General features: G+C 37.7%; 1 protein-coding gene across 13 annotated transcripts in view; it reads left to right on the plus strand.

Annotated features, from left to right (window-relative positions):
• Positions 1–27634, plus strand: part of Lingo2 (leucine rich repeat and Ig domain containing 2) — a 1228899-nt gene that overhangs the window by 1091551 nt on the left and 109714 nt on the right. Inside the window, exon 1 of one of the 13 annotated variants that reach the window (XM_085839429.1) lies at positions 5814–6179. The exons of the other annotated variants lie outside the window; for them this stretch is intronic. The gene's annotated coding sequence lies outside the window, so the exon portion shown is untranslated. Of the gene's footprint in view, positions 1–5813; positions 6180–27634 lie in introns of those variants that run through there. 13 annotated transcript variants of the gene reach the window in all.

The following is a 27634-nucleotide window of genomic DNA, read 5'->3' on the forward strand; positions in this document are numbered from 1 at the left end:
CAAATTGAGTTCAGTTGATGATAACTAAATGCCAATGTAAGTGCCAAGTGTAAGATCTCACTAATAATATCATGCCACTAAAAATCCACAGATTAAAGTTTGAAGAGATGGCACATATTGCTCTTAAAGGGGAGTTGAGTTGGTTCCCAGCACCCACATTGGATACAAGCACCTGTACTTACAACTCTAGAGGAATCCAGCAACTATGGTCTCTGGGCACACCTGCAACACAAGCAGATGTAATTAAAATAAAATAAAGATTTTTTTAAAAATGTTTATTTAAATAGTCCCCTTTGTTTTAAAATTAAATGTCTTATTTAAGGCTTTTTCCCATTTATTATTTTTTAATTAAATATTTTCTTTATATGCATTTCAATTTTTTTTCTTTTTTTTTAATTTTTAATATTTTTTATTACATATTTTCCTCAATTACCTTTCCAATGCTATCCCAAAAGTCCCCCATAGCGCCCCCCACTTCCCTACCCACCCATTCCCATTCTTTTGGCCCTGGCATTCCCCTATATTGGGGCATATAAAGTTTGCAAGTCCAATGGGCCTCTCTTTCCAGTGATGGCCGACTAGGCCATCTTTCGATACATATGCAGCTAGAGACAAGAGCTCCGGGATACTGGTTAGTTCATCATGTTGTTCCAACTATGGGGTAGCATATCCCTTTAGCTCCTTGGGTACTTTCTCTAGCTTCTCCATTGGGAGCCCTGTGATACATCCAATAGCTGACTGTGAGCATCCACTCCTGTGTTTGCTAGGCCCCTGCATAGTCTCACAAGAGACAGCTATATTTGGGTCCTTTCAGCAAAATCTTGCTAGTGTATGCAATGGTGTCCGCGTTTAGAAGCTGATTATGGGATGGATCCCTGGATACGGCAGTCTCTAGATGGTCCATCCTTTCATCACAGCTCCAAACTTTGTCTCTGTAACTCCTTCCATGGGTGTTTTGTTCCCAATTCTAAGAAGGGGCACAGTGTCCACATTTTGGTCTTCATTCTTCTTGAGTTTCATGCGTTTAGCAAATTGTATCTTATATCTTGGGTATCCTAAGTTTTGGGCTAATATCCACTTATCAGTGAATACATATTGTGTGAGTTCCTTTGTGATTGTGTTACCTCACTCAAGATGATGCCCTCCAGGTCCATCCATTTGGCTAGGAATTTCATAAATTCATTCTTTTTAATAGCTGAGTAGTACTCCATTGTGTAAATGTACCATAATTTCTGTATCCATTCCTCTGTTGAGGGACATCTGGGTTCTTTCCAGCTTCTGGCTATTATAAATAGGGCTGCTATGAACATAGTGGAGCATGTGTCCTTCTTACCGGTTGGGACATCTTCTGGATATATGCCCAGGAGAGGTATTGCTGGATCCTCCGGTAGTACTATGTCCAATTTTCTGAGGAACCGCCAGACTGATTTCCAGAGTGGTTGTACAAGCTTGCAATCCCACCAACAATGGAGGAGTGTTCCTCTTTCTCCACATCCTCGCCAGCATCTGCTGTCACCTGAATTTTTGATCTTAGCCATTCTGACTGGTGTGAGGTGGAATCTCAGGGTTGTTTTGATTTTCATTTCCCTGATGATTAAGGATGTTGAACATTTTTTCAGGTGCTTCTCTGCCATTTGGTATTCTTCAGGTGAGAATTCTTTGTTCAGTTCTGAGCCCCATTTTTAATGGGGTTATCTGACTTTCTGGAGTCCACCTTCTTGAGTTCCTTATATATATTGGATATTAGACCCTTATCTGATTTAGGATAGGTAAAGATCCTTTCCCAATCTGTTGGTGGTTTTTTTGTCTTATTGATGGTGTCTTTTGCCTTGCAGAAGCTTTGCAGTTTCATGAGGTCCCACTTGTCAATTCTTGATCTTACAGCACAAGCCATTGCTGTTCTATTCAAGAATTTTTCCCCTGTGCCCATATCTTCAAGGCTTTTCCCCACTTTCTCCTCTATAAGTTTCAGTGTCTCTGGTCCTCGAACTTAGTCTGCACAGAGGCATTTCAAATTTCAAATGCTATCCCGAAAGATCCCTATATCCACCCTCAAACCCCCCAGCCCTGCTCCCCTACCCACCCACTCCCACTTCATTCCCCTCTACTGGGGCATATAAAGTTTGCAATGGGAAGGGGCCTCTCTTCCCAGTGATGGCCAACTAGGCCATCTTCTGCTACATATGCAGCTAGAGACACGAGCTCTGGGGGTACTGGTTAGTTCATATTGTTGTTCCACCTATAGGGTTGCAGACCCCTTCAGCTCCTTTGGTGCTTTCTCTAGCTTCTCCATTGGGGGCCCTGTGTTCCATCTTATAGATGACTGTGAGCATCCACTTCTGTATTTGCCAGGCACTGGCCTAGCCTCACACGAGACAGCTCTGCCAGGTTCCCTTCATCAAAATCTTGCTGGCATATGCAATAGTGTCTGTGTTTAGTGGCTGATTATGGGATAGATCCCCGGGTCGGGTGGTCTCTGGATAGTCCGTCCTTTCATCTTACCGATACACTTTATCTCTGTAACTCCTTTCATGGGTATTTTGTTCCCTATTCTAAGGAGGAACGAAGCATTCACTCATTGGTCTTCCTCTTCTTGATTTTCTTGTCTTTTGCAAATTGTATCTTGGGTGTTCTGTGTTTCTGGGCTAATATCCACTTATCAGTGAGTGCATATCTAATGACTTCTTTTGTGACTGGATTACCTCACTAAGGAAGGCTTTCTAAACATGTAAAAACTATAATCACCCTAGAACTTACCAAGAACATTAATTGTTCTGAGTCAACAAAACAACCCAACAAGCCATATTCTACTAGAGAGAACCCATTCCACAGAGGCAACGTGGTCTCAGAACACACCACTTATACAAATGGATTCTCAACATTGTCCCGTGTCTGGTTTTTGAGCTATCTCTACCAAAACAAATCACATTTCTTCTTCTCTTTCCTTCCTTCCTTCCTTCCTTCCTTCCTTCCTTCCTTCCTTCCTTCCTTTCTTTCTTTCTTTCTTTCTTTCTTTCTTTTTTTCTGATAAGTGCTTTTATTTTTTAACTTTTTATTGGTTCTTTGGGCATTTCACATCATGCACTCCAATCCCAATCCCTCTCATCTCCCTGTCCCTCCGCCCTTGCAACCTCCCTTCAAAAGAAAAGAAAAATTCATTGTCGAAGCTGTAGTGATCACAGTGTGTCCCACAATACACCTTTTTGTCCACACTTCTTTTCTTGCAAATATTCATTGCAATGATTCATTGGTCTGGTGAGAGGCCTCTGCCTTCTGTAACACTAACAATATTGGAACCTCACTCACTAGGACTCCTCTCAGACATCCTGTTGTTGCCTTGTGTCATGGGGATCCTGCAGTTTTGGGTCTATAGGACTGGTTTCCTCATGCATCCCAGCAATTAATTGATAAGGTAGCTATTGGGATTAACACATGTATTTTTTTATTGTAAAATATAGTAGATTCTACTTTGAATGATACCCTATTTCCTTTTTGATATTCAAGTCAATAAAGACAACATGTGAGAGTTTAGGAAATCTTCTAAAACCTGTAATTTGGGGGGTAAATATGTAGCATTCTTATTAGCAACTTTCTTCCATGAACAATTTAACAAGGAATCCCTTGTCAATTGTTAATGGGCCCTTTGTTAATTAAGACTGACAGAGCATGTTCATTGTTATTTCATGTTCCATGATATTTTTAAAGGACTCTTACTATAAAATATTTCATGCTAGTAAACATCAAAAAGGGTATGTGATCCTGCATAATTTGAAACTTGAGAACTGGCATAAAATAACAACTGACAGCCATATTTCACATCTGCAAATACTGCTTATTACACAAAGTAAGAAGATGAGAGGTCTATATTTCAGCTAAAACTCAGGAGAAAGAATGGTGATCAAGTATAGAAATTTAAGATGGGCTTTTTTCTGTAGCCTGTAACTACACACATGATAGAAGTTAAGAGGACATTGTTTCACTGAGCCCCATTATTCTGAAGAGTTATAAGAGCAAGCAAGGACATTGATAGCCTCATAGCCACATTATTGTTCACATTATATTGACAGCATTAGGTCAACTCCCAGGAATGTAAAGCAAATTGCTTATTCAGGGGCCAGATGGGTTTCATAATGGCACTTTCTATATCTTAAAAATTTGTTAGGTCTACCTAAAAAGAAGAAGATAGGGAAAGAAAGGGTAAGTTTTTTCTCTCTCTCCAAAAGACTTACAAATTTTTTACATTCCCACAATCTTATCATTTAAAGATGTCAGTTCCATAAGAGAACACAGCCCAGGGCTCTGGAGCATAGTGTGGCAAGGGGTCCAGTGCAGGACCCAAGAGCATTCCTATTCTCCTGCTAAGGTTTCCAACTAGGATGCCCCAAAGGAGTTGAGATCATGATACAATTTCAGGATCACAGGGAGCCCAGCTGAGAAGCCTTTCCTCTCAGCATGAGCTCATGGCCTCACACTGTGACTGCCACGCTGCCACCATGAACAGATAGCTCAATAAGCATGGTAAGTAGGCAGATGAAAGCCAGCATTTAGGATTCATTTGCCCAAATGAAAATAAGCCAACCTCTGATATTTGCCAAGCCCAACTCTCCTCTACTGATCAAATGTATTATGCATATGATTTCTGCCACCGATCTGACAATTAAAATCATGGAGAAGGATTCAGGCTTTTCCTGTGGCACACAGTCAGTAGGTTTCATTGGTTTAAATGTATGCCCGTGTTCTGACAATCAAAATTATGGAGATTCAGCTCTCCCTGTGACACATACAAGGTAAATTAACGTGATAGACTTATGGGTCTCCAACACTGAAAATGTTGAGGTTCTGAGCAAAAAGGGATCTTGGGTTCTTATACAACACCCATCCTTGTTATTAGTGTAGACACAGAAAAAGTCACAAAATAATTAGGTTTTATGGTTGTATGCTGATATGCGTACAACTAGATATATGTCCATTATCCATGTGTGTGTGAGATTCCTGGCATAAATAACAATGGTTAAATATTTTTTTCTTTATTTGTGAACTGTTCTAGAGGCTGGAGATAGGCAATGAACAAGGAAATACACATTTCAGAAGGAGACAACAAAAACCATGGACTTTGGAATATATTTTGAGACATGGCTTGCATATTTTTTGTTTGCTCATTTGTGTGTAGCTAGAAAACCCAACTATCTTCTCTTCTCCTACTCTCACTTTAAAGCAAACTGCACCCATAATGTAAGCCGTGACCTACTGGCTGCCAAAATTACATAAGGTTTGGTAGAACTGTTGGAGGCGAATACGTATCTTGGCCTTAAGCTGTGAGTTCAGAAATTCTGAACTTCCAAGGATCTGGTTTGGTTCTTGTTTTTTGTTTTTTCTTCCTCTTCCTGGATAGAGAGAGCTCTATGATCTACTAATTCTTCATCAAATCATAATTTGGTCCATTCAGCGTTTTCAGATGTTCTTCAGTGTAGGTCTTTGGGGATTGTCCTTTTAACTCACAGGTGCCATGCTTAGCAAGATCTGATGCAAAAAATCACTTCTCCAACATGCCAATTGGCAAATGCTAGGTTTTGTTCAGGCAAACAGATTAGCCCTCTAAGGGTTAATTAGGAAGAGAGCCCCATTCAGAGCCTGGGATTGTTTACTTCAATCGTTTTCATGCAAACTGCCATGTTTCACTTGGGTCCTAATTGTGCCTGATGGACCTATTATTTTGTAATCAGAGCAGTTCCTTGGCTTGCTCTCGAGGGGTTAATTAAATGGATGAGGTAGTGCCCCGGATATTACTAGCAGACAGGACCACTTGAATTTTTCACCAACCGCATTGGAGAGAGTCCCGTTACTATGAACAATCGGGTTTCTCAGCACCAGCGGTGCCTTGCACAGTTGGAGTTTATTAGGTTACTGTACCAAGACAAGCCTGACTGATCCATCAATGCAGTCCTGCCTGGCTTGGCCCTGTTTCCGCTCAAAGAAGACTAGTGCCAGTGCACTCTAGAAACCCAGCCTGCATGTAGACAGCCCTGTCTATTGCAGAAGATGATTCCTGCCCCGGGTTAAATTGTGCACAACTTGCGGAAATGCCAGTACCTTCCACCTGAAGGCACTTAGTGGCTAGAAAACCAGCAATCTACCCCGAAACACACTGTACTAAACACAGCAAGAGACCACAATGATTGGTAAGGTGATTAGACATTTCTCTGGCGTTTATTATTGATGCGGCTGCTGCTGCTGGAATCTGACTTTGTGATCCCCATTTCTGCTCCCTCCTCCTTGTTTCTTTGTCTTTTCCAACTGAATTTTCTAGTTTGTGATTCTTTCTGTAAAATGATCACACATTATTTTGTTCTACGTTATTTGTATTACTATTTTGCACCAAGCCTCCTGGGATTTAATAAGCAGGAGAGAGTATTGTGTGCTGAGGCGTGAAAGAAGAGAAGGATAGAAAGAGTCTAGAGCGCAGAGCTAAGCCCTTCTGCATAGGTAACAGCTGAGGCCACAGCAAACCCAGACAGAGAAGGCTTCTGTATGTGAACTTTTGTCCTCAGCCCCACAGTCTCAGTTAAAGAGAAGGTGCTCTCTATTGTGGAGAAGAATCTAAGCTAAAATCTCAGGGAGCTGGGGATAGGGACTTAGAGCAGTGTAAGTCATGTGAAGTTAGTTCCTGAGCAGTCTTTGTAAGAAAATAGGGCTGTTTGAGAACAGAATGTGTAACTTGATGGAGGGTCTGCAATGATGCAGGGAAAGGAATTCAATTTTTATTTATTTTATTTTATCTTATTTTATTTATTTGCTGTGTGCATTGAGTGACTTGGGAGGAGTCGCTGCATTCCTTAGTTTCAGTCTCATCGTTAAAGTATATCTAAAAATATAGATCTACTTGATGCTATGGGATTGTCGTGAGAAATTAAGCATAATGTGTGATACTGATTACATGGCTTAACTAATATCTGAATAAAAGAATGAGTGGCTTAAATTTTATAAGGCATTTAACTATTTATAATTGTGTATGAAACTTAAATTTTAGCAAAGGGGGCGTTATATTTCTCCATTACAACATCTAAAACATTCTAAATATCAAGGCTATGCCCTACAACTTCTGGATTGTTGCAGAAACTAGTATGCACCTGAGGTCTTTTTGCCTTGCTTCTAATGATTTTATTTCTGTCAGAACAATGTTGTTGCATCATTCCGAACCTGTACACACTTTTGCAGCAATGAGTAAGGAATAAATACAGTAAATAAATTAGAGTAGGTACACAGACTAAAGAAATACACAGATTATGGAAATCAGTGTAAATAGAAAGTAGGCTCGTGGTGGTATAGGACTGGGGATTATGGGGCATGAGAATAATGACAGTAGGGACAGATACTTTGGAGAAATTGAAGAGAATGTCATGATAGCCACATGACCTAATGAAAATACTGAAAGACATAGCAAAGTCCATTTGGGTAAGACATGTCGTGGGTTGAATGTGAGTTACAGCTCAATATAATTGTCACTCAAACCTGTATCGAGAAATTAAGATTCATATATGTGTAGCTACAAATTAAAGCATGCTGTGATGTTAGCTGTATTCTAGTGGATGGATGCCTCTGGATGGAAAATGCTAACTCATAATGAAATATTCTAATGAAACAAAAAGGAAGAAAACATAAGCCTTTCTAAAGGGAAAATCGTAGCTAATCCCATGGCCCCTTCCCACAATCCTCTCGAGGCCTGCAATCCATGGGAATACAGAAGGTACTTCAGAGCTGCATCTAAATTTGAAATGTTTCCATGTATCTCTGGCTTTTTTTCAGGTTTGGATTCCATTTTCCTTCCATTTTTGCAATCTGTATATATCAAGAGTTGATCAAGCTTGCCCATGTAGAAATCCACAGTCCTGGACATAAAGATATTTGGGCAGCACTATACAATCCTCTCATACACAGCCACATTACTTATTCCTATGGGGTTTAGGTGTTTTATTAATGGTAGGGTAGTAGAGCTACTATTTCTAGGACAGTGAAAAAACATTTTTCATCTTGTTGTTAATTTTAATTCCTATCCCAATACTGTAAGAAACCGTATTATGCTCATTTTATACTTGTGGAATGTGAGACGTGGAGAGACTTAAGCCAAAATTAAAATCAAGGTAGTCTATGGTCTTATTCAGTTTGCAGTATGGTAATGCATAGTTTTCACTTGATTGTGTGTGTTTTCACAAAACTTGAACAAAAACAGAGGTTCCAATGTTCATGGAATGACATCTAGTCTGCTGGGAAAACCTTCCAAGAAAACATCAAAAGGGCACTCAATTACAGTGCTCTGGACCTCAGAGGGGTTTATATTTTATCTTTGCAGAGTTTTCTACCTCTGGGGTTTTCCATACATCAACTTTTTTTTTTCATTTACAAAACCATCAGATTCTATGCATGTATCCATACATATATGTGCATATATCAATATATTTATATATCTATATTATATATGGTATAAATAGATAGGATAGGTTGATAGATAGATAGATAGATAGATAGATAGATAGATAGATAGATAGATAGATAGATAGAGATAGATAGATAGATAGATAGATAGATAGATAGATAGATAGATAGATATTTGTGTGTGTATGTGTGTATATTTAGGTTATATGTATATTGAGACAAATGTATAGAAATATATGCTAATCAGAATAGAAAGCTTATCCTCTAGAAGGTTAAAAATAAGATCAAATTTAGCCATAATAAACAATTGTTATGTGTAATGACTGAAAAAAGAACACTGAAAGTAATGCAAGCATTTATCTTTGTTTCTTTCTCTAGCCTGGGAAAAAGAGAGGAGAGAAAGCTAAGAAAAATAATGGCTTAAAGTTCCTATTGAAAAAGTGTTGTGGGGTGTATGATAGCAAGGAGAAAGAGCATGTACTTATAAACTGAGCAATATGAAGAGCATGATATTTCTCAAATAACAGGAGTCACTATGTAAGAGTCCAGGTTCAAGATCAACCTAGGTTTCCCAGAGTCTAAAACACCAGTTATGCAATACATCATGCAATTGAATCTTAAATGTGGCTAAACCGGGTCTGACTATCTATTCTCATTTAATCTCCTTTTAGACACTAATGTGTAAATCATGTTGCATTCAATATATGTGTATGAAACCCACTCTCTCTACATATTGAGCTGACAGAGGGCAAAGAGCCAAAGCCTTTCCTTCAGGGATGTGTATACAATGGTAATTGCCTTAAGCTCCAAAAGTAGACTGCATATGTTCAGAATTATGTAGTTTGAGTAAGTTAAGGAAAAGTCATGAATATTGGGCTACTTTGAAATTATACTGTTATAAATGTGTTCTATAATTGTATATTCACACAAAGGTTATTTCTGATAAGAATTTTTTTTAAAAAAGTCTAATTGAGATATCATAAGCCTGATAATTCTTTCATATCTGCTTTCTTCTTCCATTTGTAAAGACTAGCACTGAGTCCACGGTACCCCACAGGGTCGGCAAAGGCAGAACTCTGTGTAAATGTAATGCCTGATTGTTGGCACCCCGTAATATATTAACAGCACAGATGTAGTTAATTTATGACTTTTGGGGGGGCAGCTAAAACTCATTAGAATTACACATCCTTCACAATATTTTTCGAAGGGTCCTACCAAGGGCTGGGTGGCTTTAGTCAATCTCTGTGCAGAGATTGTGTATTCTATTCAGGCCTGGGTTGTTCACATATCCGTGTGTCAACTTTAGACATGAAAGGAAGTTGTGTATATTAGATGAGCACTGCCTACTTATTAAATATAGGAAGTGTTGTTCTCCATGGTAAACGTACAGAGGCAGGAAAAGAATGTATTCCTAATACTTCCTATCCACCTATTACAAAGTCAACTACTGGAAACCTATTCTGACCACATATATACTTCAATAAGGCTTACTCTCTTTCAATCAAATTATATCCCATGGCTTCAGATAGAATAAAAGTTTTAAGAGACCAAATTTTGAGTCTATATCTTTAAATAAAATAATTAAAAAGCTAAATTGATATCTGATTTGGTTATTAAATGATAATTTCTTCCTATTCATCTATGAAATCTAACAAACTCAGAAGTAAACCTAAGTTGCTATGTTTATGATGCAGATGAAGTTTTTGAGAAAACACTGAAGCTCTAGAAGTTAATGAAAAGTTCAATTCAGAAGCCACAAAACCAGTCCACAAAAGTGTCTCAGGGTTTACTAATAATGAACCTTGCACTCCTTCCAAGAGGACTTATGTTTCATCCAAATAGTCTCACTGCTAATGCCATTAGATTTAACACATATTAATATAGATAAAGTTTCACTTAAGTAACTGTGCTATAAATCTCTCAGAGCCTATGAGTAGAACTTGATAGAGTTATCTTGAGCAACCGTTTCTCACCATCCAGTCATGCCTGAACAGGATAACAGAAACAAACAAACAAAATATATTTAGCAATCACATAAGCCATAGCACAAGTTCTGGGCCTCACCCTCAGGCATAAAACCTCTCTGTTATTAAGGAATTATCAACAAGAATACAAGCTACTAATCTACCTTGTACATAAAATTCTTTCCCAAGAAAACTAGGAAAGATTTTTCAGCATTTTCCTGTAAAATGATGGGTTAAAATTTAGCTTCAGTTTGGAAGGCAATGTGATGTTTGTGTTTTCATCAGAAGGTAAGTTAAATTTTGGTATAACCTCAAGAACAATGTTCACATTTAAGAGGAAAAAGAAGTTGCCTTAAATTATTACAGACTGGCAGTATTGGGAATGTATTAAAAGAAACAAAACAAACAAACAAGAAAACATGTAGGAAGTTCTCAGATAACTGGAAAGGCTATATTTCTAAAAATGTCAGCAAGAAGGACTAAGGCTTAGGTTTTACATAAACAGATAGTTAAAAAAAATGAATGTCATTGCTCATTTTAACCTATATATGTTATTCTACCTATGATTTGGCATCCACAAATAATGTCAATGTAGATTTCTGCTTTAAGTTTATAAACATATTTCTTTAAAAATCACTTCAAGAGGAAGACAAGCTAAATGTCTTTTTCTTATTTTATTTATTTTATTTTTTGAAGTTTGGAAAGGAGAAAATTATATAAATCAGTTAAAGATGATGCTTTAGATAGATAGATAGATAGATAGATAGATAGATAGATAGATAGATACATAGATACATAGATACATAGATAGATACATAGATAGATACATAGATAGATACATAGATAGATGATACATAGATATTATGGAACCTCAAACTTCACCTGATAAATATAGCACGTTAATTATTAAATTCTGTAGTGTATGCTATGTTGGCTAAGTCATGGATAAGAAGGTTGTGTATGTCTATTTAGCAAACACATGTGTGAATACATAGAAATTCTCTTTTCTTACACTTTTCAACTTCTGCACATCTTTCCACTAAAGAGTCTAAGTGAAAGTGTTTTTTAAAAAAGGCAGGAAAATTAAGATGCAAAGAAAGGGAAAGTGAAGGTGCATTTAGAGCCTATCACTGGTTGAACTGAAGAAAGGATGTGAGATGAGCTTCCAGGTGCACCTTGCATTTCTTTTTCATACATTATCTTTCATAGTCAGTATTTCTATGAATGGCTGATGACTAGACCAGATCATCTAGTAATCTCTTAGGCTGAACCCTTGATTTCTACAGCAGATTCCTTTCCATCTCTGCCACAAATTCCATCCTCACATCATCCTTATACATATGTCTATTCAGTCAACAAAGCTACTCCTCAGGTCTGCTTCTGTTAGCTGGCTCACAACTTGCCTTTACAATTCAGTGAGTCCATAGTCTACAGGAGAAATAGGCTATGGTTTCCGTGTGTAAGTGATGGGGCCAGCTACTGTGAAAATGTCTTGAATAAGTATACATTGATGAGTGGAAGAGGCAACGTTTTCACTAAACTAGCAGACAGCTCAGACATGTTCTATGGCTCCTACAGGTAAGATGGTCACAAGAAATGCCCTTGGATAAATCTCATGAACATTCATAACATGATAATCTGGAAACAGTGAGCCTTTTAAAATGTGATAACATTGGAAATTCCAGTTTCACTTTCCTTATCTCTCAAATGAATGTTAACCCAATCATGTAACATATATTTATTAGTGTATGCATTGTGAAAGTGTGTCAAGCATAGATTAAAAGGTGATTATAAATGGACATTACCAACTGAAAACTGGTATTAAACACAGATTCTATAGTGCAGTCCTTCATTGTTGCTCCTGATTAGTGTTCATTAATTGCTATTTCCATTTGCTTATCTTTTCTGTGGCTACTTGTTGAAACCAATAAGGACAATGATAATGATAAGGTGCCATCGTCTCCAATTAGATGGTGAGCAGCTCATGGTCAGAAGACATAACTGTCTCTGTCTTAATCATCCTGGTTGGATTCTTTCTCACAATCCTTGATATAGACTACTAAATCTCAAGGTCAGAACTAAATATAATATTATTTTTTAATTATCCACATGATCTTGTTTTGCGGCCAGGCTAAGAGCCACTCAGTTTCTAACTGACATATGCAGCCTGCCACAGAAATCTGATTTTAAATACCTGCAGCACTCTTTGATAGTCTGAGAAAGAATACCACATTTAGGCTCTTTACAGTTTGGATAAGTTTAGAATTTTATCAGACTCAGTTTCTATACTATTCCTTTTTATAAAATACAGATTAAGTAAGCAGCATTTATTAAGCTATATATTATTCACTCTGTGGTCCTTTATGCTTCTGTGCAGAATGCCAGTGTTTGAATCCATGACTGTTTGGTTTTCCTGACAGCAGTTTTTCATATTCTCCCTCACTTCCACCATTTTATCAGATGAGTTTGGAGGATAATTTAGGTCATCAGGTTTGGCATGGGCACCTTTACAAATTGAGGAATCTCACCAGTCCTTGGTACAGGGCTTATTTGTGCACATATATAGTAAGTCACAGTTCCCTAGATGTTTCAAGTTCAAATCACTTTCACACTGAATGTCCAAATAATTGGTCACTGACTTTTCATGTATTGGAAACTGAGATGTCCCCCCTCTCATTTTATTAGATGTGATTCCTTAAGAAAACCCTTTGCTCTTTCAACTTCAATTTGAAACAAGGAGGGATACTTAGAAATGTATAACATTGTTTTTCTCCAACACTAAGTGCATTTTACTAGCCACAGTCTTAAAGACATTAACATTACAAATTCATCAGCGAGATTTATGTACGAAAGATGAGAGTTTCTGCTCTTCCAGGTAAAACATTGCCTGGGCTACAGATGGCCCATTGTGATGCATCCCTGGGAACTGGTAGAATCTGCACTAAGATCTCCAGGCTTCATTGTGCTCTTTAGCTTCTTAGAAGCTCCCACATTCCCCAAATTAAATATTACCTCCTATGCATGAGTCGTGAGCGATATGATTTGTTTTGAAGCAGGAATAATGTTGTTCAAATGGTAGCATAATAAACTAGTCATTACTTCTAATTGCTGCTATTAGCACTTTAAATTTCCATTCTCCAGGATTATTGTTGTTTCAAATAAGTAGCTCTTTTCTACTTTGTCAAAGATCAAGATGCCATAGGAGTATGTTTGGGTTGTCTTTTTCAGAATATACGATTTTGTGGTTGCATTCACTACAGAGAACTGTGTGCTTCTTTACTGAATTAAAATTTAAATCTGGAATACTAGCTGGGCCCAATCCACCCACTGCTGATTTTGAAGCTCCTTAGCATATCAAAATGATAAAAGCATAGAGAACAAACACAACGCAGGAGACAACACCAACTATGAAAGGAGAGATGCATGAACTCCAAGCTAGTGTCTACAGAGCCCTGGGCAATGGTGACTTTGAATATTCTATGCTTATTTGTATCATTAGATACATGAAATCTCTGAATTCTACTATGCAAACTATGTCTCAGACTCTCTTGCATATCTTTGGAGAGAATGTATATCCTGATTTTTGTTTCATTTTTATGAAAGATAATCTCTGTATTCTTGATCAGTTTCCTGCTTAATCAAATCACCTGTCAATTTCCTCAAATTTCTGTGATTCAGAGTCAGTGGGAAGAAGAGTAAAAAAGAAAAAATGTGCACCTTGTAAGGATATGGTTGGCATCCAGCTAAAAATCAGTCAGGATTTGGAGTCTCATCAACTCTCCCTTTCAGAGATATCTTGAAGACTGAATGAGATCATAAGTGAAGTATGAATGAGATCATTAGGATATAATCAGCCCCAAGATGGCTGCTTTGATAACTCCTGTAACTCTACTGCCTTGGAGGGTTCCTGCTGTAAACAAGTACACATTTATATATGCAAACTAGCAGCCATAATACTTGACACATAGAAATACTGTAATATAATAATAGAAACTGGTAATTATTTTCCAAAATCAGGGTTAAGGGGACATATATTCTATTAAGTAGACAAGATTTTAAGAATAGAGACTGCTATGGAAAATAATTTGCAAATAGTTTAACTTTTTGTTGGAGACATATAGATTGGTTGTGCTTTATATAACCAATTGGTTGTGGTAGTAGTATGTCTAAGTATATCATTTTTTGTAGGATAAAAACTATCTATACTGATATCTTAGTTATTGTTCTATTGTTATGATGAGTTAATTGCTGATAACCAAGGCAACTAGTAAAATGAAGCATTTAATTTGGGGCTGCTTGTAGTTTCAAAAGGTGAGTCAGTTATTTTCATGACGGAGAATGTGGGGGCAAGCAAACAAACAGGTAGGCAGGCATGGTAGCTACAGAAGTAGCTGAGAACTTACACATCATTTACAAAGTGTAGGGAGAGAAACAGCCTAACATTGGTTTTTGAAACCTTTTCCAACATAGTCACTCGGACTCCAGCAGAACTATATCTCCCAATGATTCTCAGCCAGTTTCACTAATTGGGAGACAAATATTCAAACATATGAGCCTAAGAGGACATTTTTATTCACACAACCACAACTGGCCACATGTTTTGTTCTTGTGACATCAACAGTGTCAGTCTCTATAATCCAATGGATTAATATGACCACCTATCACAAACAGAACTTTGCTATCAATTATAGATTTTAAATATTCTGGATAATTTAATAAAAAGGAGGAAGAGAGGAGGGAGGGAGAGAGAGAGAGAGAGAGAGAGAGAGAGAGAGAGAGAGAGAGAGAGAGAGAGAGAGAGAGAGAGAGAGAGATTGGACAAAGGGATGCGCTAAAATCTAGAATCAAGAAAAGGGTCCAGAACAGGACTTTTCATTGGGGTAATAATATTTGAACACACTTCTAGCACAGCATCTGCCTCACTGTGTTTTGTCAACTATTTCCGTAGAACATTAAAATCTATAAATTAATAGAAAGTACAAAAAAATTAAAGTACAAAGGGGCACAGTAGTGCATGTCTGTAATGCTTCTAGAAGGTAGAGCAGGGGTAAGAGACTCAGCTGCAATAAAAGTTGAAGTTTAGCCAGAGCTACACAAGCCATTGCCTCAAAACTTCCAACAAAACAAAGATACAAAAACAATAACAATATTTTAAACCTAAAATCACTTACTTCACTGAATATTTTATATATCCACATATGACCCAGCTTTCCATCTTATCATAATATCCACATGTTTAAAATATAGAAATACTTTAAAATTATGGATACCTTGATCTATTTGTTTTATTTAGGTATTTTACCATCTATGTCCAAATATCTAGGGATCTCCTATATAGCATAAATAGCATCAGTATTCCTGAGACACTTGACAGTGAAGTGACAGTTACTTCATTTATGGATCACTTCCAAGTTTTCAGATTTCTGTCATTTTAACTGCCTGGAGTTGGATTTGGGTTCAATGCCTAATCACTGATCACACATTTCACTCATTGTCTCATCTTGTCTGATTAGTTTCTTTGTTATTTAACTTTTCATTGATTCCTTGTGAATTTAACATCATGCACCCCAAATCCTACTCATCTCTCAGTCCCTTCGTATTTGCCCTCTGTCCTTGTAAACTTCCCCTCAAAGGAAAAAAAAGATCTCATTGTAGAAGCTGCAATGTGTATAGTATGTCCCACAGTATATCCTTTTGTCCATACGTCTTTACTTTCAAATGTTCACTGCAAAGAGTCTGGTTTAAGGCCTCTAGCTCCTGCTACATTATCAATACTGGATCCTTACTGAGACTTCTCATATAACTCCAGCATTTCCTGGTTTTCCCCTGTGTCATGAAGATCCTCTAGCTCTGAATTTGTAGGACTAGCCTCTTTGCATGCTCCAGCAGTTAATAGAAGGTGTAGATGTTGGGGTGGGCCAACTCAAAGTCCTGGATTTGTGCCTGCATAGTGGCTGAGCTGGTCAGCTCACCAACTCTCCCAAACCTGCACCACCAGGGCAAGTTCTCAAGCAGGGCTCTTGCCAACTTATCCCAGTGCAGCATCAGACAAGGGGCAGGACCAGCTCACCTATTCCTACTCCAGCAGGGCCCACTCTTTTGTGCTGCCCAGGATAGCTCTGCATATGGGGAGAGATGGGGCCAGCTCTGTACAGTGCTCAGATATCAACATGGTCCCTGGAAGCAGACTAGATCAGGGATGTCTGCATGGCCTTTGGTGGTAACAGACTCCAGCTGCTGCAAGATGAAGGACACAACATGGCCCTTGGTAGCAGGAGAGACCAAAACCTCACCATAACCTTAGGTGACATCACCTACTACTCCCATCAGGCAGTTCCTCACAAACCTCAAGTCTCCAGTTCTGCCTATCTTCATTATGCACATATCCTTCCTCTTCACTTTCTCTTCCATCTCTCCACCACTTAATTGCTCATCTTAGTGGCACACAGTACCATTAGGTGTCAGGAGTTGTATCAGAGGTGCTATGCCCCACCCATGCCATATGGCACCAGTATTGCTGGACTTGGGTGTTGTCTTAGGCTTGCTGTTCCCACCCCAGATATGTGAGTCCAGATTGAGGTTGGTCTGTGGCTTGCTCTGCCTGCCCGAGATGTGTGATACCACTCAATATTGATTTACCCTTAACTTTTTATTTTTGGTGAAATTAATATTTGAGAAGATTGCATATTGTCTTGAAATCTACCCTTGATTGGCATTTGTAGGACTGTTTTAGTTATGATTTTAAGGGTGTTTGTTCATTTCCTTGTTCAGTCTTATTTCTCTAAGAGACCAAGAAGGCAAACTTAACCAAACTGTACTTCATTCTCAGCATTCCTAACAATATGAGAACTGTTTACAAGCATAGGTTTGCATAACTTGCATACACAAGTGAGTTGTGGTTTATGGTATCATAAGGCCCCCACACACTCTCGTCTGAGGGATATTTCTCCATCAATTTCCTCATTTCCATTTCAGTCTCAGGCCCTGACCACATCCTCCAGAACTATTGGATCTTCCTCACTGTCTGACCTATTTCCAGTCTTAGGCCCTTCAACTCAACTTGAAACCTGTCTTCAGGATAATCCATCTAAACAGCAGCCAAGATCGTGTCAAGATTGTGATTAGAGACCTTCAGAGGATTCAAAGATATATAGGATGGAGTCCCAGCCCTTTAGAAAAATTTAAAGACCATCATGATTTGTCCCTTGTCTTTCACTTCACCCTGTATTATATCTTTTATTACAAGAACTACAAAACCCCTCAAGTGTCTGAGTAGCTTCCTTCCATTTGTCAGTCTTGGGGATAAGTAAAATTATCTGGATGCAAAACTATAAGTACTAGAACAAAAACGTTAACAAGAACCAAACGTTCTTGCTTTTGTCCTTCAGGTCATCCCCACTAACCACACTGTTTTTTTTTTTACCTGTATGCTTTCTATGCAGAGAATGCCCTTTCTCCAGTTATTACCTTCTACCTAGTTAATTTTTCTTAATCATGTAATTGAAACATGGTGTCTAATATTACTTCCTACATTGACTTAAATATGAAAGTTGTAGTCAACTAAACTGTCCTTGTATAACTCTAATAATGTGTATAAGTACATTATAATTTATTCCTATATATCAACATTTCTTATACACAATCAAGGCTAGCATCTTAGTATGCTCTCTTCTTATATCTATAAATCATCCAAGGTATCAGTTCAGTAGACGTTGGCTGGATGAGAAGAGGATGACTATTGCCATGAAGCACAGAACTTTAAAGCCACAGTTGTGTTGGGTTTTCTAATACAACTAAATTAGGAAAGCACTATATATACCCAGTAATGTTCACACATGAGGCAAAAAAAAAAACCCTAAATTTTGTTACCTAACTGGACTTCAAAATTACTTATTTATACTAGAACTGATATAAAACATAAAACTTATGAAGAATATACCTTGAAAAATGATTTTGTTTTTTCATTTTATTGAAAATAGATTCTTTTCCCAGGTTATACGTCCTGATTATACTTCCCATCTTTCAGTTCCTCCCAGTTCCTCCCTTTCTTCTCTCTCATCCTCATAGGATCCACTCCCTGTATGTCTCTCATTACAAAAGAAGAGACTTCTAAGAATAGCCTCCTACTAAGCAGGCCTTAGGTTCAATTAGAACATTGTGTGTTGTCTCTAAGATGTAAGTTCCATTATTGTACTATTGGGGATGTATTTCTATGCTGTGGTTCATACAGTTTGCAAGTGTTGTTATTTTTCTTTTAAGTAATTGTTTTATTGACTCCTTGAGAGTTTTTGAACAATATGTCTTGATCATATTGACCTTCTCAAATCCATCTAGGTCAACTCTATTTCCTACCCATTCAACTTTGTGTTTGCCTTTTAAAGTTTCGAATTTATTTATTTTTACACTTAAGAAGACCAATTTATGCTACCCACATACTCTTAAATGTATAGTTCTTCATTAGAGTATGATCAACTTACCAGGGATTATACTAATTAAAACAAAACAAAACAATACAAAACAAAACAAAATAAAGCAAAACTGACTTTTCCTCTTTCAGCAGCTGTCAATTTTCAATAGCTCCATGGACAAGAGTGGGACGTCATACTTTCCTCCCTTTTCTATTCTGGAATTAGTTTTTGGCTTGTGTTTGCATGGGTTTTACACATGGTGACAAATGCTATGAGTTCATACATACAAGATCCCTTCTGTGGCTCCAAGCCACTGTTCCTTTGCCTGTGGCTGTTGTTAAGCTATTCTCCTCCCTCCCCTCATTGAAAATGATTCCCAAGCCATAGGAGGGAGTACGATACAGATATGGTCTTTAGGGCCAAATATTTTCCAGTCAGATTGTCTACATCTTGTCTCTATGTTAGTCACCATCCACTACAAATACAAGATCTACATATAAGCCAATATTTCTACGAGTACCTGTTTTGTTTCATTTTGTTTTGTTTTTACAAAACTCAACAATACACATTGAAGAAAAAGCATCATTTTTACCAAATGATGCTGGTCTAGTTGGATGACTAGTAAGTACAATGAAAGTGATTGGATACCTTGGGTCTGTTAGAGTGTAAAGCAGACAACATGCCTGAACTCATTGTTAAGGGAAAGGATTTTCTGCATGGGACCCAGATAGTACAGGCACTGATACCTACAATTAATAAATGGGACCTCATAAAACTAAACAGGTTTTGTACAGCAAAGGATACCTCCTTTCCAGTGAAGAGGCAGCCTACAGAATGGAAAGAAAATGTTTAGCAGCTATACATCTGACAGGAAGTTAGTATTTAGATTGTATAAATTTGTGCTCCTTAGTCTCACTAAAATAATCATAATACCTTGTCATTCTTTTTTCTTTTTTCTACTTTACATCACTTTCACATCTTCCCTTCCCTCCTCTCCTCCTAGTCCTTCACTCTCTTCTCCACACTTGCCATTATTTTAATTAGAAAAAGTAACTTCCAATAAGTTTACAGACCACTTTACTCTTTCCTTGTTCACTGTACATCTGTTTTTCTTTGTTTTTAATAAAACAACTCACATTTTCTAAACATGATATGAATTCAACATTGGGCTAATTACAATTGTATTATCATCTCATTAAATGTGTGGAACTATTGTTGCCATTACATAATGCTAATGCTTGTATGGAGATTGATATTTATATTGATGTTCCCAGAACCACATGACTACTCAGTTATAGGCCATCATTTGCATGAAGCCACGAGCCATGCTCTCTATAACCACCCTCTTCTTGCTAGAGTTACAGGTTATGAAGATAATGTAGTTTAATCAGATTCATAGAAAACTTCATGTGCTAGAGTCAGTAGTTCAATTCTATAAGAAGAAAACAATTATTTCTTTAAATGTGAAGAGGATCAATGTGCTTGTAGGTTTCTCGTTGCTTTTGGAGAACTGTCTTGCAGAACTGAGAATCACCTTCCATAAGCATATGGCAAGCTCATAGCAAAGAAAGGCAGGTATTCCACAGAGATAGCCAAGAATTTAGTCAAGAGAAATTTAACTATATCTCAGATGGCAGTGAGGTAGGTTAGTTCTTACAAGCACAGTAGTCTAGGTTTTCTACAGGGAAATGGAGTAAAAGCCTTCCTGATGACAATGGAGTCATTGGTACTTTATTAATTCTCTGGGTAAAGGAAGAGCTTTTATTGTTCACCCTCTGATTAAGATTCCCAGTTGAGAGTATATTTTCTCAGCTGCGCTTAGTAACTCTCCTCTATTGTGTACTTAAAACACATTTTCATAAAATTTTCTTTTATGAGATTTCTTTTATGAGTTTTTTAAAGACTCAGTTACTCAGTTAAAGACTCAATATATACATGGTATCCGTTTATGAAAAGAGATAGTCCCCATTCAATAACTCCTAGTACACTCTCACCTTCAAATTTTTAAGGCCACGGTTGTCATCGGAGGCTACAGAGGAGTTGAATGTAGAAGAGGTATGTGAACTGAATGGTTGAGAAGTGGAAAGAATACATTTGGAATAACTGAAATAGGGAACAAACAGATTCATAGAAAACACAGGACTTAAGGAGACAGAGTCAACTTTGATGGAATAGTTAATCACTGACCTGTCCAACAATGAAATTGACCTCTTTGAAATTTTGTGTCTCATTTAAAGGCAGCGTCCCAGAGTTACCAAAAAGAGATTCTTAAATTGCAAAGGAAATTAACTAAGTTTTGTTGTTCTTAAGCAACAGCATCCAGAAACTTCAGTGATAGAATCGCAAATTTTGGACTCCTTAGCTTACTGAGTCAGAAAGAAAGGCTTGTCCCTATCTCTGTTTTGAATAAGCTTCCTAGGTAATTATTGATGCACATTAGAGTTTGAGAACCACTAATCTTGATAAAATTTTTCTTCTTTCTTTTTTATTTATTATTTTTATCAATTCTTTGAAAATTTTATGCAATGTAGTTGTTCATATTCATAACCCTCCAGATCTATCCTCCCCTTCCCTGGCTTTCCTCAACTTCCATTCCTTCTCCTGTTTTAATTGTTTTTATACCCATCAAGTCAAACTTGTCCTGCGCTCCAGTGTATTTAATCTTCCGTTAATCTACCAGAGGCCACAACTTTAAAGAAAACTTACATCTCCCAGTAGCTATCAGTTACCAGTAGCTGCTCATCTAGAGATGAGACTCTGTGCCAACTTCCTTTTTCCTCACAGAGATTTGTGTAGTTTACCTCCCGATACTGTTTGTCTCTCAGTACACTTTAATATCAATCAATTTGCTATTCATTGTCCTATGGCTATAAGAGCAGTTAGTTAATACTTAGTTAATACAACAGCCGCATTAATAGAATAGCCAAAATGAATCCAAATACTCAGAGTTTTCATTTAATAAATGGTTTTATGGTCCAACATCGAACTGAATCTTTGCATCAGATATAACAACAAATGCCACAATGCTGCCTTCACCCTGAAGATATGGACAAATGAGCATTGTCATGTTATCTCACTACCCCTTCTTAAGGACAGAGCAAGGAATAAAGAAACATCTGAGTTGACATCTCATTTTTACCATCTTTCCACCATCATCAAATTGAATTGAAATCTTCCAGATGAATCAGACTAGATAGGGAAAGCACTTTGATTCCTTCGAGCTAGGGTACAAATGATGTTGAATTCCTCTTGCCACTCATACATATTCATCCCATGGTGCTGTCGATTTTTTTTAACATTTAACACCATGTCTCATCTTTTTATATTCTCAGTACTTAGCATGGTGTCTGCGTGCTCAGTCATTGCTCGTTAAACATAATGTATTCAATTTGGTAAATTCTTCAGGTTAAAAAATGATGCAAAAACAGAAGTGGATGCTCACAGTCATGTATTGGATGGAACACAGGGCTCCTAGAGAAGGAGCTAGAGAAGGTCCCCAAGGAGCTAAGTGGTCGACAATCCTAAGGAAGATCAACAATATGAACTAACCAGTACCCCACAGAACTCTAGATGTGTCTCTAGATGCATATGTAGCAGAGGACGGCCTAGTTGGCCATCATTGGGAGGAGAGGCCCTTGGTCTTGTGCAGACCATATGCCCTAGTACAGGGTAATGCCAGGGCCAGGAAATGGGAGTGGGTGGGTTGGGAAACAAGGCAGGGGGAGGGTATAGGGGACTTTCAGGATAGCATTTGAAATGTAAATGAAGAAAATATCTAATAAAAAATGAAATGAAAAAAAAATAAAAGATACAACTATCATTTAAAAAAAAACAGAAAAAATGATCAAATGATCAAGTTCTACCATTAGTAAAATAAAATAAAATAAAATAAAACAGAGAATAGTAGAGAACAACCCCCTCCATGCCACAAACAATCAGAAACACATTTTAGAATGACAAATTGTTTTGTTCACAATCTCTAACTTTGTTTTACATGGTTATATAATAAATAAAATTATGATTTTTTTCTTTTCATTGCTATGTATTGGGGGATAAAATTATACAGAACACTTAGATGTACGAAGACAGTGCAGCTTTTTAAGTTCTAGAGCTCACTTGATTTTTGTAATCATTTTAGTTGTTAATGGAAAAACTAAAACTTCACTGTCTATATCAGGACCCCTTCAGTTTAATCCATTAACATGATGTCTTGGTGGCTTTTCTATTACTTTGCAGAGACACCATGGCCAAAGAAACTTATAAAAGAAAGCATTTAATTGGGGGCTTGCTTACGGCTTCAGGGGGTTAGTTCATTATTATCATGGCAGGGAGCATGGCACCGGGCAGGAGTTATGGCACTGGAGTAAGAGCTGAGAGCTTGTATATTATCCACAAGTTATAGACTGAGAGAGCAAGTGTAGGCCTTGTCCTGAACACACAGCACACCCTCAGTGACACATCTACTCCAAGACCACACCTTCTAATCCTTCCCAAACAGTTCTACCATCTACAGACCAAGCATGCAAATGTATGAGCCTAAGGGAGACATTTTCATCCAAACCACCACATCTGTGTAATGAACAACACAGTTCAAGCCAATACGTTCCATCTCTCTCTCTCTTCTCTGTCTCCTTCCCTTCCCTTTTTTCTCCCTCCATTGTTCCCTCCCTCTTCTATTACCCCTACCCATCCCATACTTCCCTACCTTTCTCCCTTTTTTCTCTCCTTCTTTTCCTCTCTCCTTGTCTCCTTCCCCCGGCTCCTCCTTTCCTTCTCCATGCCATGCATTTCAGATAAATTGTGTATGTTTTAGGTTTCCGTCCTTCTTCACACTTGTACATGAGATGGAGTCTGCAGGAGGGGAGTTGTTTTGTTGAAGATGTGTCCTAAAAAATAAGCAGATGAAAATGTTTATGTGGAGAATATGGTGACTGGAGTAAAGAGTCTCCTATTTCTCTCCTGTCCTTCACAAACACAAGTAGAGGCATGTGCAGGATTTGAACAGAGTCAGGACAGCTGTTTTAACCATCATTTCTTCTGCCATCTTCATCAGCCAATTTAAGGTCATTGTCCCTACATATCTTTGCATGTGGTCCTGAAGAAAAGATAGGATCTTTTTTCCACATGAAGAAATAGAAATGAACCTTTTAAAATCTGTCTTTGAAACATGTTAAAAAATCTCTTTATTCTTGAAATCTTTGTTCAAGAGAAGACAGAACATGTGTGCCTTTCACCTGCTTCGAACTATTCTCCCCTCTTACTTGAAATTCTTACTCTTACCTCTCTCTAGCCTGGAGTCTTCTGTCCATCAACAGAAATAGAATTATTTCCTCTTGTTATCTGATTAGAGACAGCACAATATTCCACTTACTCTGTGGTTTCTACAAATTTAAGAACCTTAAACTGGAGTTGAAGAGGTGGCGGGATGGCTCAATAGTTAGGAACAATTCCTGCTCTTCAGTTCTCAGTATTTATGTCATTGCAAGAGGATCTGAAACCCTCTTCTGACATTCATGTGTTCTGAACACATGCCATATACATACAGACTCATACAGATAAACCTTTAAAAAGAAAAATATGAAACTTATTTTATAAGGACAAGATATTAGTATGAGAAAGTATTTCAAGCTCTCGTTCCAAATACTTATACCTGGGAAAGTTGCGTCAAAACACAATATTTTATTTTGAGTGCTGTCATAGGATCCTTAGGTTGGTATCATTCCCATTTTATAAATTTTATATGAAGCTCAAAAATAACTTTATGTTTTACAAAGTAAACATTCCTTCAACTACATCATGAGCAATATTCAATCAAATGAATGCACCAAAGTTTATATCCAAAGTTGAGTAACCAGTCTTTCACAAATGTCGACGTAAAAGGTAAACCAACAACCAGCTGAAATGTCATGATCTTAGGTAGATCTTATTTCAACCATAATGTAAGATTTGAAAAGACACCATCAAGCAGGGAAAGATGAACATTGATCTAATGGGCTAATGGGGTAATTACAAGAAGATGTTTATTTCACAAGAGCTATAGACTTCAAAGCACTTTTAGAGATAAGTACTTCATTCTTGGAGAGGAAAAAAAGTTATCCTGGGATTGTTTTGATCTCATGGGGTAGAGGACTGGAAGAATGGAGAAAAGTCATGCTTCAAGCATTAGGAAGCTCAATAATCCCATTCTTCACTTAAGTTTGAAATGTTCTATTAAAAAATGGTGTGTTAAATTGACACTACAACTAGAACTTTCCCTTTGCTCTCCAAGTTCTGAGCAAGGACATATGCTTTCTCAAATTATATAAAGTGCACACATATTCTCATGATTTCAGTCCTACTATACTTTATTACAGCCTCTGCAACACTTGCCACATTCCTCTTGCACACTGCACTACCTACCCCTTTGGTGCAAACTTCAGGCAAAATTGTTCCTCAGTGTTAGGTTTAAAGAAAGTACTCTATTATCCTAAGTGGGGTGTGTATGTATATTTGTTCATGTACCTACATGCAAACATGCATGTGTAATGTGTGTGTGTGTGTGTGTGTGTGTGTGTGTGCGCACGCACGTGCACACATACACACACACACACACACACACACACACACACACACACACGCATACTATGCACTAGGGGCATGTAGTCAATATAGCTAGTGGGCACAATGTTTCTATGAATCAGGCCCTGCCCGATCCTCATTACCCCAGACTGGGCTGCAGTCTCATCATGTATTTGAGAAAATGTTTCTCCTGCCAGGCAGGAAGGAAATTTGAAAATTAATAGCAGCTTCCAGTGCCTAGGAGACACACACTGACATCGTCTCCTGACTCGTCGACAAAGCCTGGCTGTCCCGTAGAGTGTCTCATTAACACTAGGGGTTTTGCCAGGCATGGTGTCCAAATTTACGTGTGTGTGATATCTGGGCATGGTTTCTATTCAATCCATAAAATGTACTGAACTCACATTGCATTGGACCCCTAAAGTGCACGTGTATTCTGAGGAAGTATTTATACTATTTCCTGTATTCTTTTTCTCAGTGCTATGGAAATGCATATCTGGAAAATCCAGAAATAAAAAGAAGCAATCTCTCATTAATATCTCTTTCTCACTCAAAATTATGAAGAATTATTATTCATAAAATTATTAATATTTGTAAATGGGAGAGGGGAATAGGCAAAGAGCAAAAATAGGAAAGGGAAAAGAATAAGCATCTGAGATATTATTTATTACAGAATACAAATGAAGCGGGTCTTATCATGTTGAGATTCTAGTGGGATTCTGAAATGGAGACAAAAACCACTGAAAAATAGATTAAAGGTGTGAATTTTTCCAAAAGGCCCATGATTAAATTTAAAGTATAACAGAAAAAAAAAAAAACTCCTGGAATTTTACAGCTTTCTTTTATACCCTGAACATTGCAGATGAAGGATGCTGGCCTTTGGTTAGGTGACTCCCTCTCCTGTAACTTCTCTTCACAATTCAAGGGGGGAAACTGCATGTCATTAAAAACATGACAGTCAGGCAAAGACAGCTCATCACCCAAATTGTCAGCATATACCAGTGACTTTTCTGTGTCCTCTCCCAAATTTATCACTGGCCTTGTCAGTTTTATACAACTTGACAATTCAATACAAAGCAGATTGATTTCTTTGGCCTAGATCAAAGGGCAGCAAGTTTGAAGGTGGTAATGGTAGTCCCGAGTAGCAGGTATTAGTGAAATAAGTCTACTCTGGTCTAGGAACAATATTTATCAGGGAGTATGTGAGTGTTAAAATAGAAGTAGAGGAATCAGACAGCTGTAGATCCTGCCTCACTGTATCTTCAGTATTTCCCAATCTATGAAGCAGTATTTGTACTACTGCTGAACGAGGTGCCATAAATATTTTACTTAACTAAAACTTAAAAAAGGATGCATTATAGAAATGTTATCATCCCCATTTTACAGATGAGAAAACTATGTAAGAGAAAGTCTCTCAGCTTCAAAGCATCTGCTCTTTGTACTGCACCCCAATTGACTCTAACCAAAGAAAGAGATGGTTCTAACAGACTTCATGCATTTTAAAAGATCTCTCCCAGACACTGTGGAATTAGAGAGCTTCAAACGCGTGATAGTTATAATAGCTGCAAACTTGTACATTCATGTAGAACAACGTGTCATGGATAGGTAGAGCTGCAGACATTAGAATTTGCTATTGTTTGTGTGGTCCTGAATATGAAATACCGTAGTTGTCTAGATTCAAAAAGTGGGCAAGATTTGATTAGATTATAAATTTTTAAGTGATCCCTTTCTTTTGTGATTTTCTCTTCGGGGTGATAGATTGCAAATCTCAATCAGCACTGGGATTTTCCAAAATGTGTGATGCTCAGGTGTCCTGGGTATTTGAAAGATATCACAATGGTTTTCTGTGCTTCTCTCTCTCTCTCTCTCTCTCTCTCTCTCTCTCTCTCTCTCTCTCTCTCTCTCTCTCTCTCTCTCTCTCTCTCCTTCCCTCCCTCCCTCTCTCCTTCCCTCCCTCCACACTTCACATTTTTTTTATTCAAAGAACAACAATTCAGAACAGATTTCATATGCACACTACAGAAGAAAGGAGTAATTGTAGTCAATACCACTACACAGCACTGTTTGAACATTAAGATAGCAGTGCAGTTAGTCTGTCCACCCCCACTGTCTTCCCTAAATCCTTGCAGTTGTCTGAATACAAATCCAGATCTTGTCTGCTTTGGTGTGTGATTCTGTATAGGCCTCCAGACTCTGCAAAAGCACAGCTAAGGAGATTGAGTAGAGAATGTATCACTATTAGATATAGACGTGCTACGTTCAGCCTGTCTTTTA

This window comes from Mus caroli, unplaced genomic scaffold (assembly GCF_978045245.1).
Source record: "Mus caroli unplaced genomic scaffold, Mus_caroli_1 scaffold_6, whole genome shotgun sequence".
Taxonomy (NCBI): Eukaryota; Metazoa; Chordata; class Mammalia; order Rodentia; family Muridae; genus Mus; species Mus caroli.